We start from the raw sequence: 16,126 nt of genomic DNA on the forward strand, positions 1-16,126 counted from the left end.
ATATATATATATATATATATATATATATATATATATATGTTGTGTGTTTCTGAAAAGATACACAAGAAACCATTAACAGTGGTTGCCTTTGGGGAGAGGAAGGGGGGGGGGGGGGCCCCCCCCCCCCCCCGCTGTGAGAGGGGGCTCATATTTCATTGCATATTTGTTTGGCAATTAAAGTATTTTTTATCAAACATGTATTACTTTTTCAATTAAAAATAGTTACAAAAGGGAAAAACATATGATTATAATGAATGAAGTGAGAAAGTATAGAAGCACTGGCTCACAGCAATTTCCAATAAATGTACATTTTCTGTTGAAACGCACTCAACAGAGTGAGTGGCACCTTGAGTGGCTCAGTGGGTTGAGTGTCTGACTTCAGCTCAGGTTATGATCTCAAGGCTCGTGAGTTCGAGTCCAGCATCGGGCTCACTGCTGTCAGTGTGGGGCCTGCTTTGGATCCTCTGTCCCCCTCTCTGCCCCTCCCCTGCCCTCTCTCTCTCTCTCAAAAATAAATAAAAATTAAAATTAAAAAAGTAAAGAAAGGCACTCCTGTGGGTTGGCTTGAACTTCCAGCAGGAAATGATCAGAATTGTTTCTGGTATGCACCTTTCTAAAATAACATTTTCTGGGGGCGCCTGGGTGGCGCAGTCGGTTAAGCGTCCGACTTCAGCCAGGTCACGATCTCGCGGTCCGTGAGTTCGAGCCCCGCATCAGGCTCTGGGCTGATGGCTCGGAGCCTGGAGCCTGTTTCCGATTCTGTGTCTCCCTCTCTCTCTGCTCCTCCCCCGTTCATGCTCTGTCTCTCCCTGTCCCAAAAATAAATAAACGTTGAAAAAAAAAAATAACATAACATTTTCTGGGGTGCCTAGGTGACTCAGTTAGGCCACTGACTTCGGCTCAGGTCATGATCTCACAGTTCGTGAGCTTGAGCCCTGTACTGGGCTCTGTGCTGATGGTGCTGAGCCTGCTTGGGATTCTCTCTCCTCTCCCTTCCTGTCTCTGCCCCTTCTGTGCTGTCTCTCTTTCTCTCAAAATAAATAAACAAATAAACTTAAAAACAATATATAAACATTTTCTAATTGAACCAAATTAGCAATATCATACTTTAAAACATGAAAAATAATTCTTTACTGTCATCTAAAACTTGATCCATATTTAAATACCCCTAATTGCCTCTAAAATCTGCCTTTATGCCTGGTTTGGCCAAACCAGATTCAGACTGAGACCTCAAATTGCCCTTGGTTGGGATGTCTCCTGATGTCTTCTGATCTGACCAGTTCACCTTGTGAAAGAGACTAGGTTGGTCGTCCTGCAGAAGGACCAACTTTCTGGATTTGTCTGCATCATCGTGGTGCATTTAGCCGGCCAATCTATCCCTACACTTCCTGGAAACTGGAAGTTAGACCTAAAGACTTGATTAGAATCAAATTGAAAGCTTTTGGCTGAGGAGCACCTGAGTGGCTCAGTCAGTTAAGCATTTGACTCTTGCCCTCGGCTCAGGTCATGATCTCACAGTTGGTGAGCTCAAGCTCCAGGTTGAGCTCCCACATCAGACCCTGCATTGGGCTCTGTGCTGGCAGTGAGGAGCCTGCTTGGGATTCTGTCTCTCCCTCTCTCTGCTCCTCCCCTGCTCTCTTGAGCATATGCTCTCTCTCTCTCAATCTGTCTCTCAAAATAAATAAATAAACTTTAAAAAGATAAAAAGCTTTAGAGGCACCTGGGTGGCTCAGTCAGTTAAGCATCCAACTCTGGTTCAGCTCAGGTCACAGTCTCATGGCTCATGAGTTCAAGCCCCACGTCAGGCTCCATGCCGTCAGTGAGGAGCCTGCTTGGGATTCTCTCTCTCCCCCTCTCTCTCTGCCCCTCCCCTGATCACTTGCTCTCTCAAAATAAATAAATAAACTTAAAAAAAAAAAAAAAAGCTTTTGGCTGAAAAAAAATTATAGATGGTATATGTGCACTAGAAAATACATAAAGTCTGGGGCACCTGGGTGGCACAATAGTCGGTTAAGACTCTGACTTTGGCTAAAGTAATGATGTCGCAGTTTGTGGGTTTGAGCCCCACTCCAGGCTCTGTGCTGACAGCACAGATCCTGGAGCCCACTTCCAGTTCTGTCTCCCTCTCTGCCTTCACCTGCTCATGCTCTGTCTCTCTCTCTCAAAAATAAATAAACATTTAAAAAAATAATACATTAGGTCTGCTTGTGCTAGGATTTTTACACATGTATCCACCCACGTTACCATAGCCCAAATCGAGATAGAGGCTGTTCCTAGCTCAGCGGCTGGTTTCCCCTCCTGCCCCTTCCCAGATGATGGCCTGCTTCTATATTTCATATAAATGGAATTTTATAGTATAAACTCCTTCACTCAGTATTGTCTGCGAGATGCATACATATTGTTGTGTGTATCAAGAGTTTTCCCCGTTATTGTCTTATTTCATTGAGTGAATATGTCACAGTTTTGTCATCCTTTCCCTTGCTGATACACCTCCTATGGTTTGAACACCAAAAAAAAATTGGTAATTTTGCCCGAACCCATGATTTCCTCAAGAGTTGCACAACTGACCAAACTCTTAAGTCAGCTGTCATCCCCAGAAAAAGTGAGGTAAGAGAGACTTAGTGTGACCTTGCAGGTGCAGTGGGAGGGAGCTGATTCGATTCAAGAGATGTTCATGTAGACGATACACAGCTAATGAGCCCCTGAGCCTGGTGGGCAAAGAACCCTTCGATACTTGGTTTAAGGACGTCGCAGAGGGGCGCCTGGGTGGCGCAGTCGGTTAAGCGTCCGACTTCAGCCAGGTCACGATCTCGCGGTCCGTGAGTTCGAGCCCCGCGTCAGGCCCTGGGCTGATGGCTCAGAGCCTGGAGCCTGTTTCCGATTCTGTGTCTCCCTCTCTCTCTGCCCCTCCCCCGTTCATGCTCTGTCTCTCCCTGTCCCAAAAATAAATAAATGTTGAAAAAAAAAATTAAAAAAAAAAAAAAAAAGGACGTGGCAGAGAAGGGAGTGTGTCTCCCATTGTAGCCAATGAGGACCTCCGGGGTGAAACGCCCAGGTGAAGGTCACACCTCGATGGCAGAGTGGGGCCTGGACCCCATGCTGGGCTTTTCCTCCCTCTTTCCCGTTGCTGTGGGAAGTGGCAAAGAGGAGTGGAGGGCAGGAACCTTCTTCTCAAGACCTCCAGAGGAAAGAAGGAAGGAAATACAGAAACGAGACAGTGCAATCCAATTTCGAAACGCTGCTAGCTGGGGCAACGCGCCCTTGATCCGGGCCAATACACCACGGCACAGGGAGGAAGGCCGCAGCCTCCAGCTCTCCTGCAAACTGAGCAAAGCCAGGCTCCAAGGACTGCAGGCGCAGAGAGCTTCCTCGAGAAATGCTAGTTCTCTGCCCACGCCATTCTATTCAAACCCTGAGCCAAAGTGTTCAAAAGCAGTGATCAGGCCCATGCGTGGGGATTTGTCTCCATGAAAGCCCCCTTCTATGATATCTGTTCTCCTTCCAAGGCCTGGGAAATGTCCCTCTCAAAACCATCAGTTTCCTCCATGCCAAACATTTAGTGACATTCTTTTAATCCTCTGTGGCACTTAGAAAACATAGCTATTGACTAACTATATTAAGAAATGCCATCCACAGCCCACCCCCGTCAGCCCCTTGAGCCCCAGTGACGTCCACTCTCTGGGGTCATGGGGAAAGAGGCCCCTGGTGGCCTCTTGAGTCCTAAATTGCTTTTCCTGGCACAGTCCGGCCCTCTGGGCTGTGCCAGACAGAGAACTGCAGAGGGACCTTGCTTTACCAGAAACCTAAATTAAAAAAGGAAAAACAAAACAAAACAAGTTCACAGCACATGGACCTCAATGGCCGGTGCTTTACCAGCCGCACCTGCCCCACTTGGGTCTGAAACGTGATTCCATCTACAGCACGGTCTCTCAAACACCACTTTCAAGCACACGTCGATTGCAGAAAGGGAAGCATAACCCACACACGGTACAAGAGCTGTGTGCTTCTTCAGCTTCAAAGAGCACAACAATCCCTTGGAATCTTGGGAAGGTACAGGTTTTGACTCACTGGGCCCAGGGGTGGGGGCCGGGACCCTGCATTTCTAGCAAGAGAGGCTGCTACCGGTCCATGGGTGACTTTAACCAGCAACATACTAACAACTATAATAAAACACCAATTCTCTGGTTCCCTGACTGCACATTAGAATCACCGAAGAGTTTTATTTTATTATTTTTTAATCCGATGACTTTTTTTTTAGGTTTATTTATTTATTTGAGACAGAGAGAGAGAGAGAATGAACAGAGGAGGAGCAGAGAAAGAGGGGGACAGAGGGTCTGAAGCAAGCTCCATGCTGACAGCCCAAGGCAGGGCTCGAAGTCATGAACTGAACTGTGAGATCATGACCTGATCTGATGTCCACTGCTTAACTGACTGAGCCACCCACACGCTCCTGAAGATCTTTTTTTTTTTTCAACGTTTTTTTTTGGGGGGGGGGACAGAGAGAGACAGAGCATGAACGGGGGAGGGGCAGAGAGAGAGGGAGACACAGAATCGGAAACAGGCTCCAGGCTCCGAGCCATCAGCCCAGAGCCTGACGCGGGGCTCGAACTCACGGACCGCGAGATCGTGACCTGGCTGAAGTCGGACGCTTAACCGACTGCGCCACCCAGGCGCCCCGACCTGAAGATCTTTTAAAAACAAATATCTCTGTCTGCGCCCCGCCCAGACCAATGGATCAGAATTCTTGTGTGGAGGGAGATTCAAAATCAAAAAATAAATGAGAACAGCATTCTGCACGTACCAGCAATGACGAAGTGCAACGAAGGCAACAATTCTTAAAATCGTCTGCTCCTAAGATCAACATTAAGAAATGCAAGAAACGAAACAGTCTTCCCCAAGATACTTGGAGGCACACGGGATAGAGAACTATTGCACTATACCGGTCCAGGGGGGAAATGGGTCATAAAATCACCACCACGGGGCGCCTGGGTGGCTCAGTCGGTTCAGTGGCCGACATCGGCTCAGGTCATGATCTCACAGCTCGTGAGTTCGAGCCCCGCGTTGGCTCTGTGCTGACAGCTCGGAGCCTGGAGCCTGCTTCTGCTTCTGTGTCTCCCTCTCTCTCTGCCCCTAACTCACTAGCATTCTGTCTCTGTCTCTCTCAAAAATAAATAAATATTAAAAAAAAAATTTTTAATTACCACCACCACCATCATCATCATCATCATCATCATCTATAATCAGGTACCCAATATTCTTTACAGTTAAAAAAAAAAGGGGGGGATGCCTGGGTGGCTCAGTCAGTTAAGCGTCTGACTTCAGCTCAGGTCACTATCCCACAGTTCGTGAGTTCAAGCCCCGTGTTGGGCTCTGTGCTGACAGCTGGGAGCCTGGAGCCCGGTTGGATGCTGTGTCTCCCTCTCCCTCTCTCTGCCCCTCCCTCACTCATGCTCTGTCTCTTTCTCTCTCAAAAATAAGTAAACGTTGTGTTTTTTTTTAAAGTACAGGGGCATCTGGGTGGCTCAGTCAGTTAAACCTGTGACTCTTGGTTTCGGCTCAGGTCATGATTGTGTCCCCAAATCCAGCTCCACGCAGAGCAAGGAGACTGCTTGAGATAATCTCCAAAATAAGAAATAAATACAGTTATCATGAAGTACACTGAATAAGTATAGAATTGTTAAATCCCTATCTTGTATACCTGAAACTATTACAGTAAACACTATTAAACACTATATGTAAACTATACTGGAATTAAAATAAAAAGCATATTAGGGGAGCCTGGCTGGCTCAGTAGGTTAAGCATCCAACTCTTGATTTCCATTCAGGTCATGATCTCACGATTCACGGGTTCGAGCCTCGCATTGGGCTCTGCACTGAGTGCGTGGAGCCTGCTTGGGATTCTTTGTCTCCCTCTCTCTCTGCCCCTCCCTGGCTCACGTTCTCTCTCTCACTCATAAATAAATAGCATTGAAAAAAAAAACTGAAGGCGCGCCTGGGTGGCTCGGTCGGTTAAGCGTCTGACTTCGGCTCAGGTCATGATCTCACGGCCCTTGAGTTCGAGCCCCGCGTCGGGCTCTGTGCTGACAGCTCAGAGCCTGGAGCCTGTTTCCGATTCTGTGTCTCCCTCTCTCTCTGCCCCTCCCCTGTTCATGCTCTGTCTCTCTCTGTCTCAAAAATAAATAAACATTGAAAAAAAAATTTTTTTTAATAAAAAAAAATTTAAAAAAAACTGAATGAAAAACCTTTAAATAATAAAATGCTGAAAGAAAAAAAAAAAAGGAAAAAAAATAGCTCCCAGGCACACATGCAGGTATTTATAAGATTCTGACCGTGTACATGCAGCCTTCAGTCCTCATGAGGATACTTCGCGGGGGCCACAGCTAATTCCTCCCATTTGACACCCAAAGACACTGAGGGACTAAGAGGCTAAAGGAGTGAGAATAAGTGGCTGGTGAATCTGGAGCTGGCCCCTGAGTCCACACTATAAACTGGGACCAGCAAACTAGAGCCTGGCCAAACCTTACCTGCATCTGGTTTTTATACGGCCCATCAGCTACGAATAGTTCTTCCATTCTTAAATGGTTGAGGGAAAAAATCCAAAGAAGAATTTATGACATGTGAAAATTATTCAAAATTCGGATTTCCATATCCACAAATCAAGTTTTATTGGCACACAGCCGCCCGTTCTCTGTCTTGTCCGTAGCCGAGGCTCCCGCTGTAATTACAGAGCTGAATAATCGCCACGGGGACCGGACGGCCTGCAGCGCTTCAAATGTTTACTTCTGGGCCTTTCCAGAAAAGGTTAGCTGACCCCTGCTCTGAATGGTCACGCAGTTTGTAAATTCTCCACTTTTCTTTTTTATACACTTTAACTGACTACTGTTTCCACACACACACACACACACACCCACGCTATGCTAAATGGGAACATGTATAAAGTTGCTTTTATAGAGTCATTTAACGGTAAATCAGCTGATTGCTTGTCCAAGATTTCTGGTGGATCACTTCAAGCGGCGAATGAACGTGAATGCACTAATGTGCGAGGCCACAAAAACAGAGCAACAGGAAGATTCACCTTTCTCGTGTATGTCTATCTGGCAACAGTCCTCTGGAGGCTAGGCTAGGCCGGGCCTGAAGCAAGCAGCTGACTAAGAAAAGTAAAATGACAAACTAAAAAGAGAGAGGTACCCTCCACAAACTCTGTGCGTTCGTAGGATATATGAAGCATTCACTTAGCAAAAATACACTCCCTGGGGAGTCAGTGGAAAGAGGCACAGCCTTGGTTGGCCTCCAGAAGCTCGTGATCTAATGGGAAAATTAGGTAAGTATGTAGGGAGCTTTACGGGAACACAAGGATAGGGTATCCTGGAAGGCATCCTGGAAGAGGCGAGTCTAGCAGGCTAAGTAGCAGGTGCTACATAAACACATTTTGCTGTAATTAGCACCCTCTAGGGCAGGCTTGTGTGCTTTTCAACTCCATTTTTCAACTGCTCCGTTGTAGCCCCGTGCCTCTTACCGAGGAGGCATCTATTAAATGTTATTTTGAATTTAATGGAGGACGGGAGGGAAGGTGAGAGAATTATAGTGTAGGCCTCTGTGGCATAACCATGGGTAGATTCTGGATTCTGCACGTCTACCTTCTACCTACGAGAGGACTCTTCCGTTTTGTTTTGTTTGTTGATGATCAAATTAATATACACTCATTAAAGGATTTCCGGAAAATAGAGACTGTGGAAGCAAAAACTATCTAACGATCCCAGTTAGCATGGACTTCCTTCCCTTCCAGTGTCTTCTCTGTAAATTGGTAACGAGTTTTATTTTAATTCTTTCCTGTGTTCTCCCCACTCGTTAAGCATCCTCTATGTTGGAACAGCCTCAATAATCATTAGTTTTAATGACCTACTATTCTGCCTAGTGATTAGGCCACCACCTCACTTAACTAGTCCCCTGATATTGAACGCCAGAGTTATTCTCTGTGTTTCAGTCTTACTGTGAGGAGTAAGCAATTCGCTTAAGCACAGCACTGCCATGGACATATTAGCAATGATTATAGATCGTGCTGGCTGTCTTCATCCCTAAAGCTCACTTGTGATGTTGTCCTTGGAAATGACTCTTCGGAGGGGAGCAACGGGGTCAAACTGCTTCAATGGCAAAAAGTCAAAGGAATTTCCCAAAGGCTAGCACGGACTTGAGCTTCCTGCAAAGGCTTTTAAGTTGGTGATTCCCACTCTCAGAGCGGCCATATCCGCGTCTGCGTCTGCGTCCGCTATTTCTAGTGCAAATGGCGCCGAGTTTTCATACGCAAATGTGCTGTAGCCTTGAATTACCAGCGTTACCAGGGACGTCCTTCTTTGACAGGTGTTCGCTCACTTGCTTTAAAGACACTGGTTTTAGCCCCTGATTGCTTACCATATTTATTTACATGTAGCCCCCAAAGTTGAGAGATTGGATAAATAAAAATACAGGAAGCCCGGTTAAATTTGAATCTCTAATACACAGTGAATAATTTTTTAGTATAAGTATGTCCCAAATGGGTTGTGGGATATACTTACACTGTTTTAAAATTCGGTTTTCTGGGGCGCCTGGGTGGCGCAGTCGGTTAAGCGTCCGACTTCAGCCAGGTCACGATCTCGCGGTCCGTGAGTTCGAGCCCCGCGTCGGGCTCTGGGCTGATGGCTCAGAGCCTGGAGCCTGTTTCAGATTCTGTGTCTCCCTCTCTCTCTGCCCCTCCCCCGTTCATGCTCTGTCTCTCTCTGTCCCAAAAATAAAAAAATAAAAAATAATAAAAAAAAAAAAAACGTTGAAAAAATAAAATTCGGTTTTCATAGGATATTCCAATTTAACTGGGCCGCCAGTATTTTATCTGACAACCTTACCCCTGAAAAGCCCCATCCAATCTTTGAAGCCACCTCAGTGTGAATGTGACCTTTGTGGGCCACCTGGGGTTAGTCCCTCTTCTTCTGGGAGTGGGACTCTCCATGTTGATTGGCTTCCAAGGATATAATCCCTGATGTCATATTCGGGAAGCTGGGCCAGGCCTAGAAGAGCTAGTTTGTTTGTTTTGTTGGGTAAAGATTTTGCCCGCTTACATTAGTGGGTAAAGATTTGTTTTCTTTTGGGAGAGCCAGAAATATCCAGCTAGGCCTGGGCCCAAATGAGCTGGTGGAATAAGTCAGAAGTGGCTTTTTTCATGTCATCCCTGAGGAAAGCCCCTCAAGGATTTTCAAGGCCGTGCGGGTGGGGAGAGAAAACCAGCACTCGGCCTTGAGATGCAGACCATGGGGGGCCCACGCAGGGAGGCCAGTCTGAAAGAGATGTCAGGGACCATCTCCCCAGCACTGTGGGGTGGAAGGACCCCAAAGACCTGTTAGAAGCTCTCTGAACACCTCTCCTCACCCAGAGTGCTCCTCTCCCCCAGGGCAGCCCACTTGGCATCCACACCCGGACTTCCAGAAAGCACTTCTGTCTTTTAGCGCCTCACCTCCAGCTGGCTCAGGTGGACTCAGGAGATCTTATCTTCTAACCTTAGACCGAGGATATTCTGCGGAGCCTCCTCTCTGACTTCTGCCGTGTGAACCTTGACCTCTCTGCTGGACCCTGACCATGGGTCAGGAGCACCAAGTACTACTGGGATTTGTGGAAACCCAGTCAACTCTGCCCTCTGGGCTGCCCTACAGAGAGAAGAAGACAGTCACCCCACCCTTACCCCGCCTCCCCTCCGGTCTTCTGTCCCCAGGCCAGAATGGCCCCATTTCCTCTAGCTGGTGCTGCCTTCTGAGCCACTTTCGAGGCCCCCCCCTAAGCTCCCCTGGCTGCCTCCAGGCAGAGTTGAATTCTCTTAAAGTAGAGAGCAATGTGCCTATGTCTGCGGCCTCTGGTCAGTAGCTTTTTTTTTTTTTTTTTGAGACAGAGAGAGACAGAGCATGAACAGGGGAGGGGCAGAGAGAGAGGGAGACACAGAATCTGAAACGGGCTCCAGGCTCTGAGCCGTCAGCACAGAGCCCGACGCAGGGCTCGAACTCACGGACCGTGAGATCATGACCTGAGCCGAAGTCGGACGCTTAACCGACTGAGCCACCCAGGCGCCCCTGGTCAGTAGCTTTTATGACTGGCTCGACCCCTTCACTTCCTGGATAAGGAGGCTGAGGCTCAGTGGCCTGCCCAATGTCACATGGCAAGTTGGTGGTAAAACAACACCTTGAACCCAGGACTCTGGTTCCTAAGCTAGACTTCTTTTTACTCTGTGCCGCTCGGGGTGTTTCAAGAGGGGCGTATAGCCTCGTGGCTCCACATGTGGACGGTTGAGTGCCTGGTGTTCAAAAACCTAGGTTTTGGGTTGGGTGCGTGACATTGAGAATGTTTCCCAGCCTCTCTACTGGGTCTCAGTTTCCCCACCTGTAAAATGGAGGTAACGCTAGCACCTCCCTCAAGGGATTTCCCAGAAGATCAAAGAGATGATCCTTATGCTGTACTTGACTAGTGCTGGTCACATGATCAGCATTTAGTGACTACCACGAACTATTGTTATTGTTCTAAGATCTGCTTAAAATGTGATTTGAGCAAAGAAAGGGATGGGGGTGGTCACTCTGTTGTTACAAATCTCAGTGTTGGGCGTGCCTGGGTGGCTCGGTTGGTTATGCATCCAACTCTTGATCTCAGCTCAGGTCTTGATCTCAGGGTGTGAGTTCAAGCCCCACATTGGGTTCCGTGCTGGGCGTGAAGCCTACTTAAAAAAAAAAAAAAATCTCGAAGTTGTACAAAGTTGGGAGTTGGACATAAGCCTACTTTGACCTACTTTGACTTTCAAATCTTGTATCCTCTTTAAGACGATTGTGACCGCACTGTAAGGCAGAGTTCTAGGGATTGAAATTAGGGTGACCCCGGACACCACTCCTTTACCCACTACTTCAGAGTGCCCACATGAGCAAGGCACTTTCTAGGCCTCGGGTATGCATTAGCGACAGAAACAAAGCCCTGCCGCCACCCCCCACCCCTCCCAGCTCACATTCTAGTATTGGAAACAGGCACTACACATATTAAAAAATGTAGTCTCCAAGATCAGGGGAATGGTGGCTGCTAAGAAAAATAAAACGAAGGCCCAGCTATGGTTCTTTCTGGACGATAGCGACACCTAGCGGATATTCTGGAAATGCCCGGGGTTGTCACATTGTGGGAAACACCCCTAGTTTAGCTGACCTGTGTCGTGGACACCAGACATTCTAGGACACACAAGACAGATGAAAGGATGAAGTGCTGAGGACCAACTCCCTTCATGCAATTCTAGAATGTTCCAACAGACATCCATGTGGGTGAAAAATCTGCTTATAATATACCTATAATACAAGCCTGGAACCTAACTTGGTTTTATAAAAAATTTATTTATTTATTTTTATTTTTACATGTATTTATTTTTGAGAGACAGAGAGAGACAGAGTGTGAGTGGGGGAGGGGCAGAGAGAGAGAGAGAGAGAGAGAGACACACACACACACACACACAGAATCAGAAGCAGCCTCCAGGCTCTGAGCTGTCAGCACAGAACCTGACGCGGGGCTCGAACCAACAAACTGTGAGCTCATGACCTGGGCTGACCTGAGCTGCAGTCAGACGCTTAACCAACCAAGCCACCCAAGCACCCCCTAACTTGGTTTTATAATTAAGCACAAAGTATTTTGTGCACAAACTGCACATTCACTGCATCTCCAGGCTTTCAAGAACTACATATGCAGAGGGAAAGTTATACTTTGTTTTGTTTGGGACTCCACTAAGAGTTGGTCACTGTTTTAGGAAATCCCATCCGTGTGGAATTTGAGTCAACATATCACATCAGTCGGTTAAGCCTTCGGCTCAGGTCATGAGTTCATAGTTCATGAGTTCAAGCCCTGCATTAAGTTCTCTGCTGTCAGCATAGACCCTGCTTCAAATCCTCTGTCCTCCTTCTCTCTTCCCCACCCCTTCCCCTGCTCATGCTCACACACTCTCTCTCTCAAAAATAAACATTAAAAAATATATATATCATATCTTTGTCACTGTCACACTTATAATACCTCCAGGTATAAAAACAGATTGCTGTCAGAACATTCATATATTAAGATACATATCAAATTATTAAATATTAATAATCTTTCTTTCTTTCTTTCTTTCTTTCATCTGTCTTTTAAATTACAATGTACCCTATTGATTTTTTTAAAGTATGTGCTTAGGTAGATTTCATTATCTGTGAATATATTTCATGCTGTGAAATTTATAAAAGGAACATTTGGGCAAACGTGCAAATGAGCAGAGGTCCTGCAGAGGAAGAAAGGACCCACGAGCTTATCTGGGAAACAGCGTTCTAGGCAGAAGGAACAGTGAGTGTGAAAACACCAGAGTCAAAAGAGAGAGGAACATCTGTGGAAAGGGCCTTGTCAACCATGGCAGAGACCAGGGAATCTGGCCCTGCCCGTTGGTCAGCACCAAGGATTCAGGATTGAGGTGACAGGCATGTCCCCAGGATGGCACAGGGGAGAGATATAATCTGATTCCCGTCCCCCTCCCTTTTTTCAATGTTTATTCATTTTGAGAGAGGGAGAGAGAGTCTCAGGCAGGCTCTGTGCTATCATTGCAGAGCCTGACACGGGGCTTGATCCAACGAACCGTGAAATCATGACCTGAGTTGAAATTAAGAGTCAGACGCTTAACCAACTGAGCCATCCAGGGGTCCCCCTCCCCCGCTGTTTTTTTAAAGCTCACTGTGGTGGCCAATGGAGAGAAGGTAGGAAATTACTGCTGTGGTCCAGCCATGACAGTACTTTGGATGGGGGAGCAAGAGGTGGTCAGATTTGTGATGCATTTTGACAGTAAAACCCACAGGATTTGTTGATGAAAGTGTGATGTAAACACACACACACACACACACACACACACACACACACAGTAGTCCAGGGCTTTCTCCTCAGAGAAAGAATGACAGAGGGAGGCAGCTGGTTAACCCACGGGGGGTATTCAGGTTTCCAGTTAGGAGATTAAACTGGAAAAGGTTTTACATTTTGGAAACACAGCAGATCTCTAAAAATAGAAAGGATGAAGCTTATTTGTTTTAAACTTGTTAGTGTATTTTTAAGTTAAGAGGTAGGGATGGGGACGTGGGGGTTGTTTTATTATGATGATTTATAACTTACATATGTATGATTCCTTTTCCCCCTGTGTTAAATATCACATAATAGCACTTTTATTTTTTTTAACGTTTTTTTATTTATTTTTGAGACAGAGAGAGACAGAGCATGAACGGGGGAGGGGCAGAGAGAGAGGGAGACACAGAATCGGAAACAGGCTCCAGGCTCTGAGCCATCAGCCCAGAGCCCGACACAGGGCTCGAACTCACCGATCGCGAGATCGTGACCTGAGTTGAAGTCGGACGCTTAACCGACTGAGCCACCCAGGCTCCCCAATAGCACTTTTAAAAAAAAGCTTGGCACTGACATCTTCAGTGAGCCCAGGACTAAGCCAGAACTAGCCATATCACAGGCAGCTTTAGGCCAACAGATGAAGTGACATGAAGAGTCAAGGGCCAAAGTAGGACGGTAGAGCTGCTAGGCCAGGGTTCAAGTTGTGGCCTTGATGTTTGTTATGTGGCCTTGGATAGGTTCAGTCACTTCTCTAAGACTCAGTATTCTCATCTGTGAAATGGGGACCAAAACAGTGCCACCCCCTAATATTGCTGTGAAGACAAAAAGAGATAATATATGCAGGGGCGCCTGAGTGGCCCAGTCGTTTGAGCGTCTGACTCTTGATTTCAGCTCAGGTCATGATCCCAGAGTCACGGGATCGAGCCCCACGTCAGGGTCTGTGCTGGGCATGCAGCTTGATTGAAATTCTCTCCCTCTTTCTCTCTCTTTCTTCCTCTGCCTCTCTTTCCAGCCCGCACACACACTCTCTCTCTAAAAAAATAAAATAAATCAAGGGGCACCTGGGTGGCTCAGTCAGTTAAGTATCCGACTTCCACTCAGGTCACGATCTCTCAGTTTGTGAGTTCAAGCCCCAGGTTGGTCTCTGTGCTGACAGCTCAGAGCCTGAAGCCTGCTTTGGATTCTGTGTCTCCCTCTCTCTCTGCCCCTTCCCTGCTCATGCTCTGTCTCTCAAAAATAATAAATAAATGTTAAAATAAAATAAGCCTTAAAACAATTAAAATAAAAGAGATAATATATGCAAAGCCTCCAGGACAACACCTGGCATAGATACTTCTTCTATTCTTGTACTTGTACTTGAGGACAGGCTCAGAGGACGAGAACGGGGTTAGCTGGACGCTCTCTCAAAGAACAGCTCCCTGAGCGTTGGGCTCCCTAGTAAGGAAAGGAACCCCAGCCAGGGGCTAGTGCTGGAGAAGCATCCAGGTTTTGTGCCTCTGGCGTCCTCCTGCAAAAGCGTCCTTTTAATTAGCACCTTTCTGTCTTCAAACAGAAGGCAAATCCAATCCCAGCTTCCTGTAGCACAGGGATGAGGAGGAAGTGACTTCTCTGGAAGGTCAGTTTTTTCTGTACCTATAAGCAAGCTAAACGGGTGGCCACATTGTAACAAGGAAGCCGTTTGATGAGCAGGGGGAAAGGAAAGGGATTGCTATTCAAATATGCATCTGGTCAGTTCCCCTTTTCCTTAGTCAGACTGAGGACATGACAGGGCCAGGCCAGAGGAAGGACCTGAGCGATCAAGGGACTGGTTCGCACATGGGACTGAGTAAACCCGGAAATAGAGTGAAGATGATGGGACCCTACTTCTAACTGTCAGAGAAGAGAGGAACTTCCAAGGGAAAAGGGGAAGACTAGGGTAAACCTGTGTATTGAGTTAGAATTGGAGATATTGGCGTAAACTCACGGTTTTTAAATATACACAGAGATACAGAAGTTGATATTAGATGTATGTGTTGTCTACACACACACACACACACACACACATTTCCCAGTTCTGTCTGCTGGACAGCCTAGTGGCAGTGGCAGCTCAGTAACAATTAGCATACCCAGAATCTGCTTTCTGATTACCGTTCCCCACTCGCACAACTCAAACTCATCACCGAAATGGCTAATTCCAAGGCTGAGGCATGGAAACTACAAGATGAGCCTGGAACACCTTGGGCCAAATGTAAGGAAATATTCAAAAAACAAAATGGTGCATATATACCAAAATAACCCAAGAGCCACCAGAACGAGCTCCCAATAGTCCAAGCCGAAACAACAGAAATATCTGTCTGGCTCTTTTTTGGGTGCTGTGAGCTCCTTAATGGTTCACTGAGTGTCTTAGTCTGCTCGGCTGCTATACCATAATACCATAGACTGGATGGCAACTGAAATCTGTTGCTTAGAGTTCTGGTGGTTGGGAAGTCCGAGATCAAGGTGCTGGCAGATGCCATTTCTGGTGAGAGCCCACCTGCCATCTTTCACTGTATCCTCACTTGGTAGAAAGGGCAAGGGAGCTCTCTGGGGTCTCAATTAGGGCACTAATCCCATCATGGGGGCTCTGCCCTCATGACCTAATCACCTCTCAAACTCCCCACCTCCAAATGCCATCATACTGGAGTTTGGATCTAACATATAAGATTTATTTATTTATTTATTTATTTATTTATTTATGGTTATTTATTTTTTCAGAGGGAGAGAAAGAGAGACAGAGTGCAAGCAGGGGAGGGGCAGAGAAAGAAGGAGACACAGAATCCAAAGCAGGCTCCAGGCTCTGAGCTTTCAGCACGGAGCCCGACTCAGAGCTTGAACTCACGAGCCATGAGATCATGACCTGAGCCAAAGCCAGACGCTCAGCCGACTGAGCCACCCAGGCGCCCCTAATATATGAATTTTCGAAGAACACAAACATTTAGTCTACAGCATTGAGTTTTAGGCAGAATATAGGTTTGGTTGCTGTAACAAAACCCAAAGGTTGAGAATAGAAGTGTTCTAATTAAACAAATAGAATTTTAATTCTCTTGCACTTGGCAGTCTGAGTTTTTAAGCTAGTGTGGTGTTTCTCCTTTGCTAAGTCATTAGGGACACGGGGCTCCCTCTGTCTAGTTTTTCCTCAATACTCATCTTCTACCTCATGGGCTAGTATGGCTGCTCCACCTCTGCCAGCACATCTCTGTTCCAGCCAGAAGGATGAGAGAAA

Source organism: Herpailurus yagouaroundi, unplaced genomic scaffold, assembly GCF_014898765.1.
Source record: "Herpailurus yagouaroundi ecotype Mexico unplaced genomic scaffold, PumYag 141, whole genome shotgun sequence".
Classification (NCBI taxonomy): domain Eukaryota; kingdom Metazoa; phylum Chordata; class Mammalia; order Carnivora; family Felidae; genus Herpailurus; species Herpailurus yagouaroundi.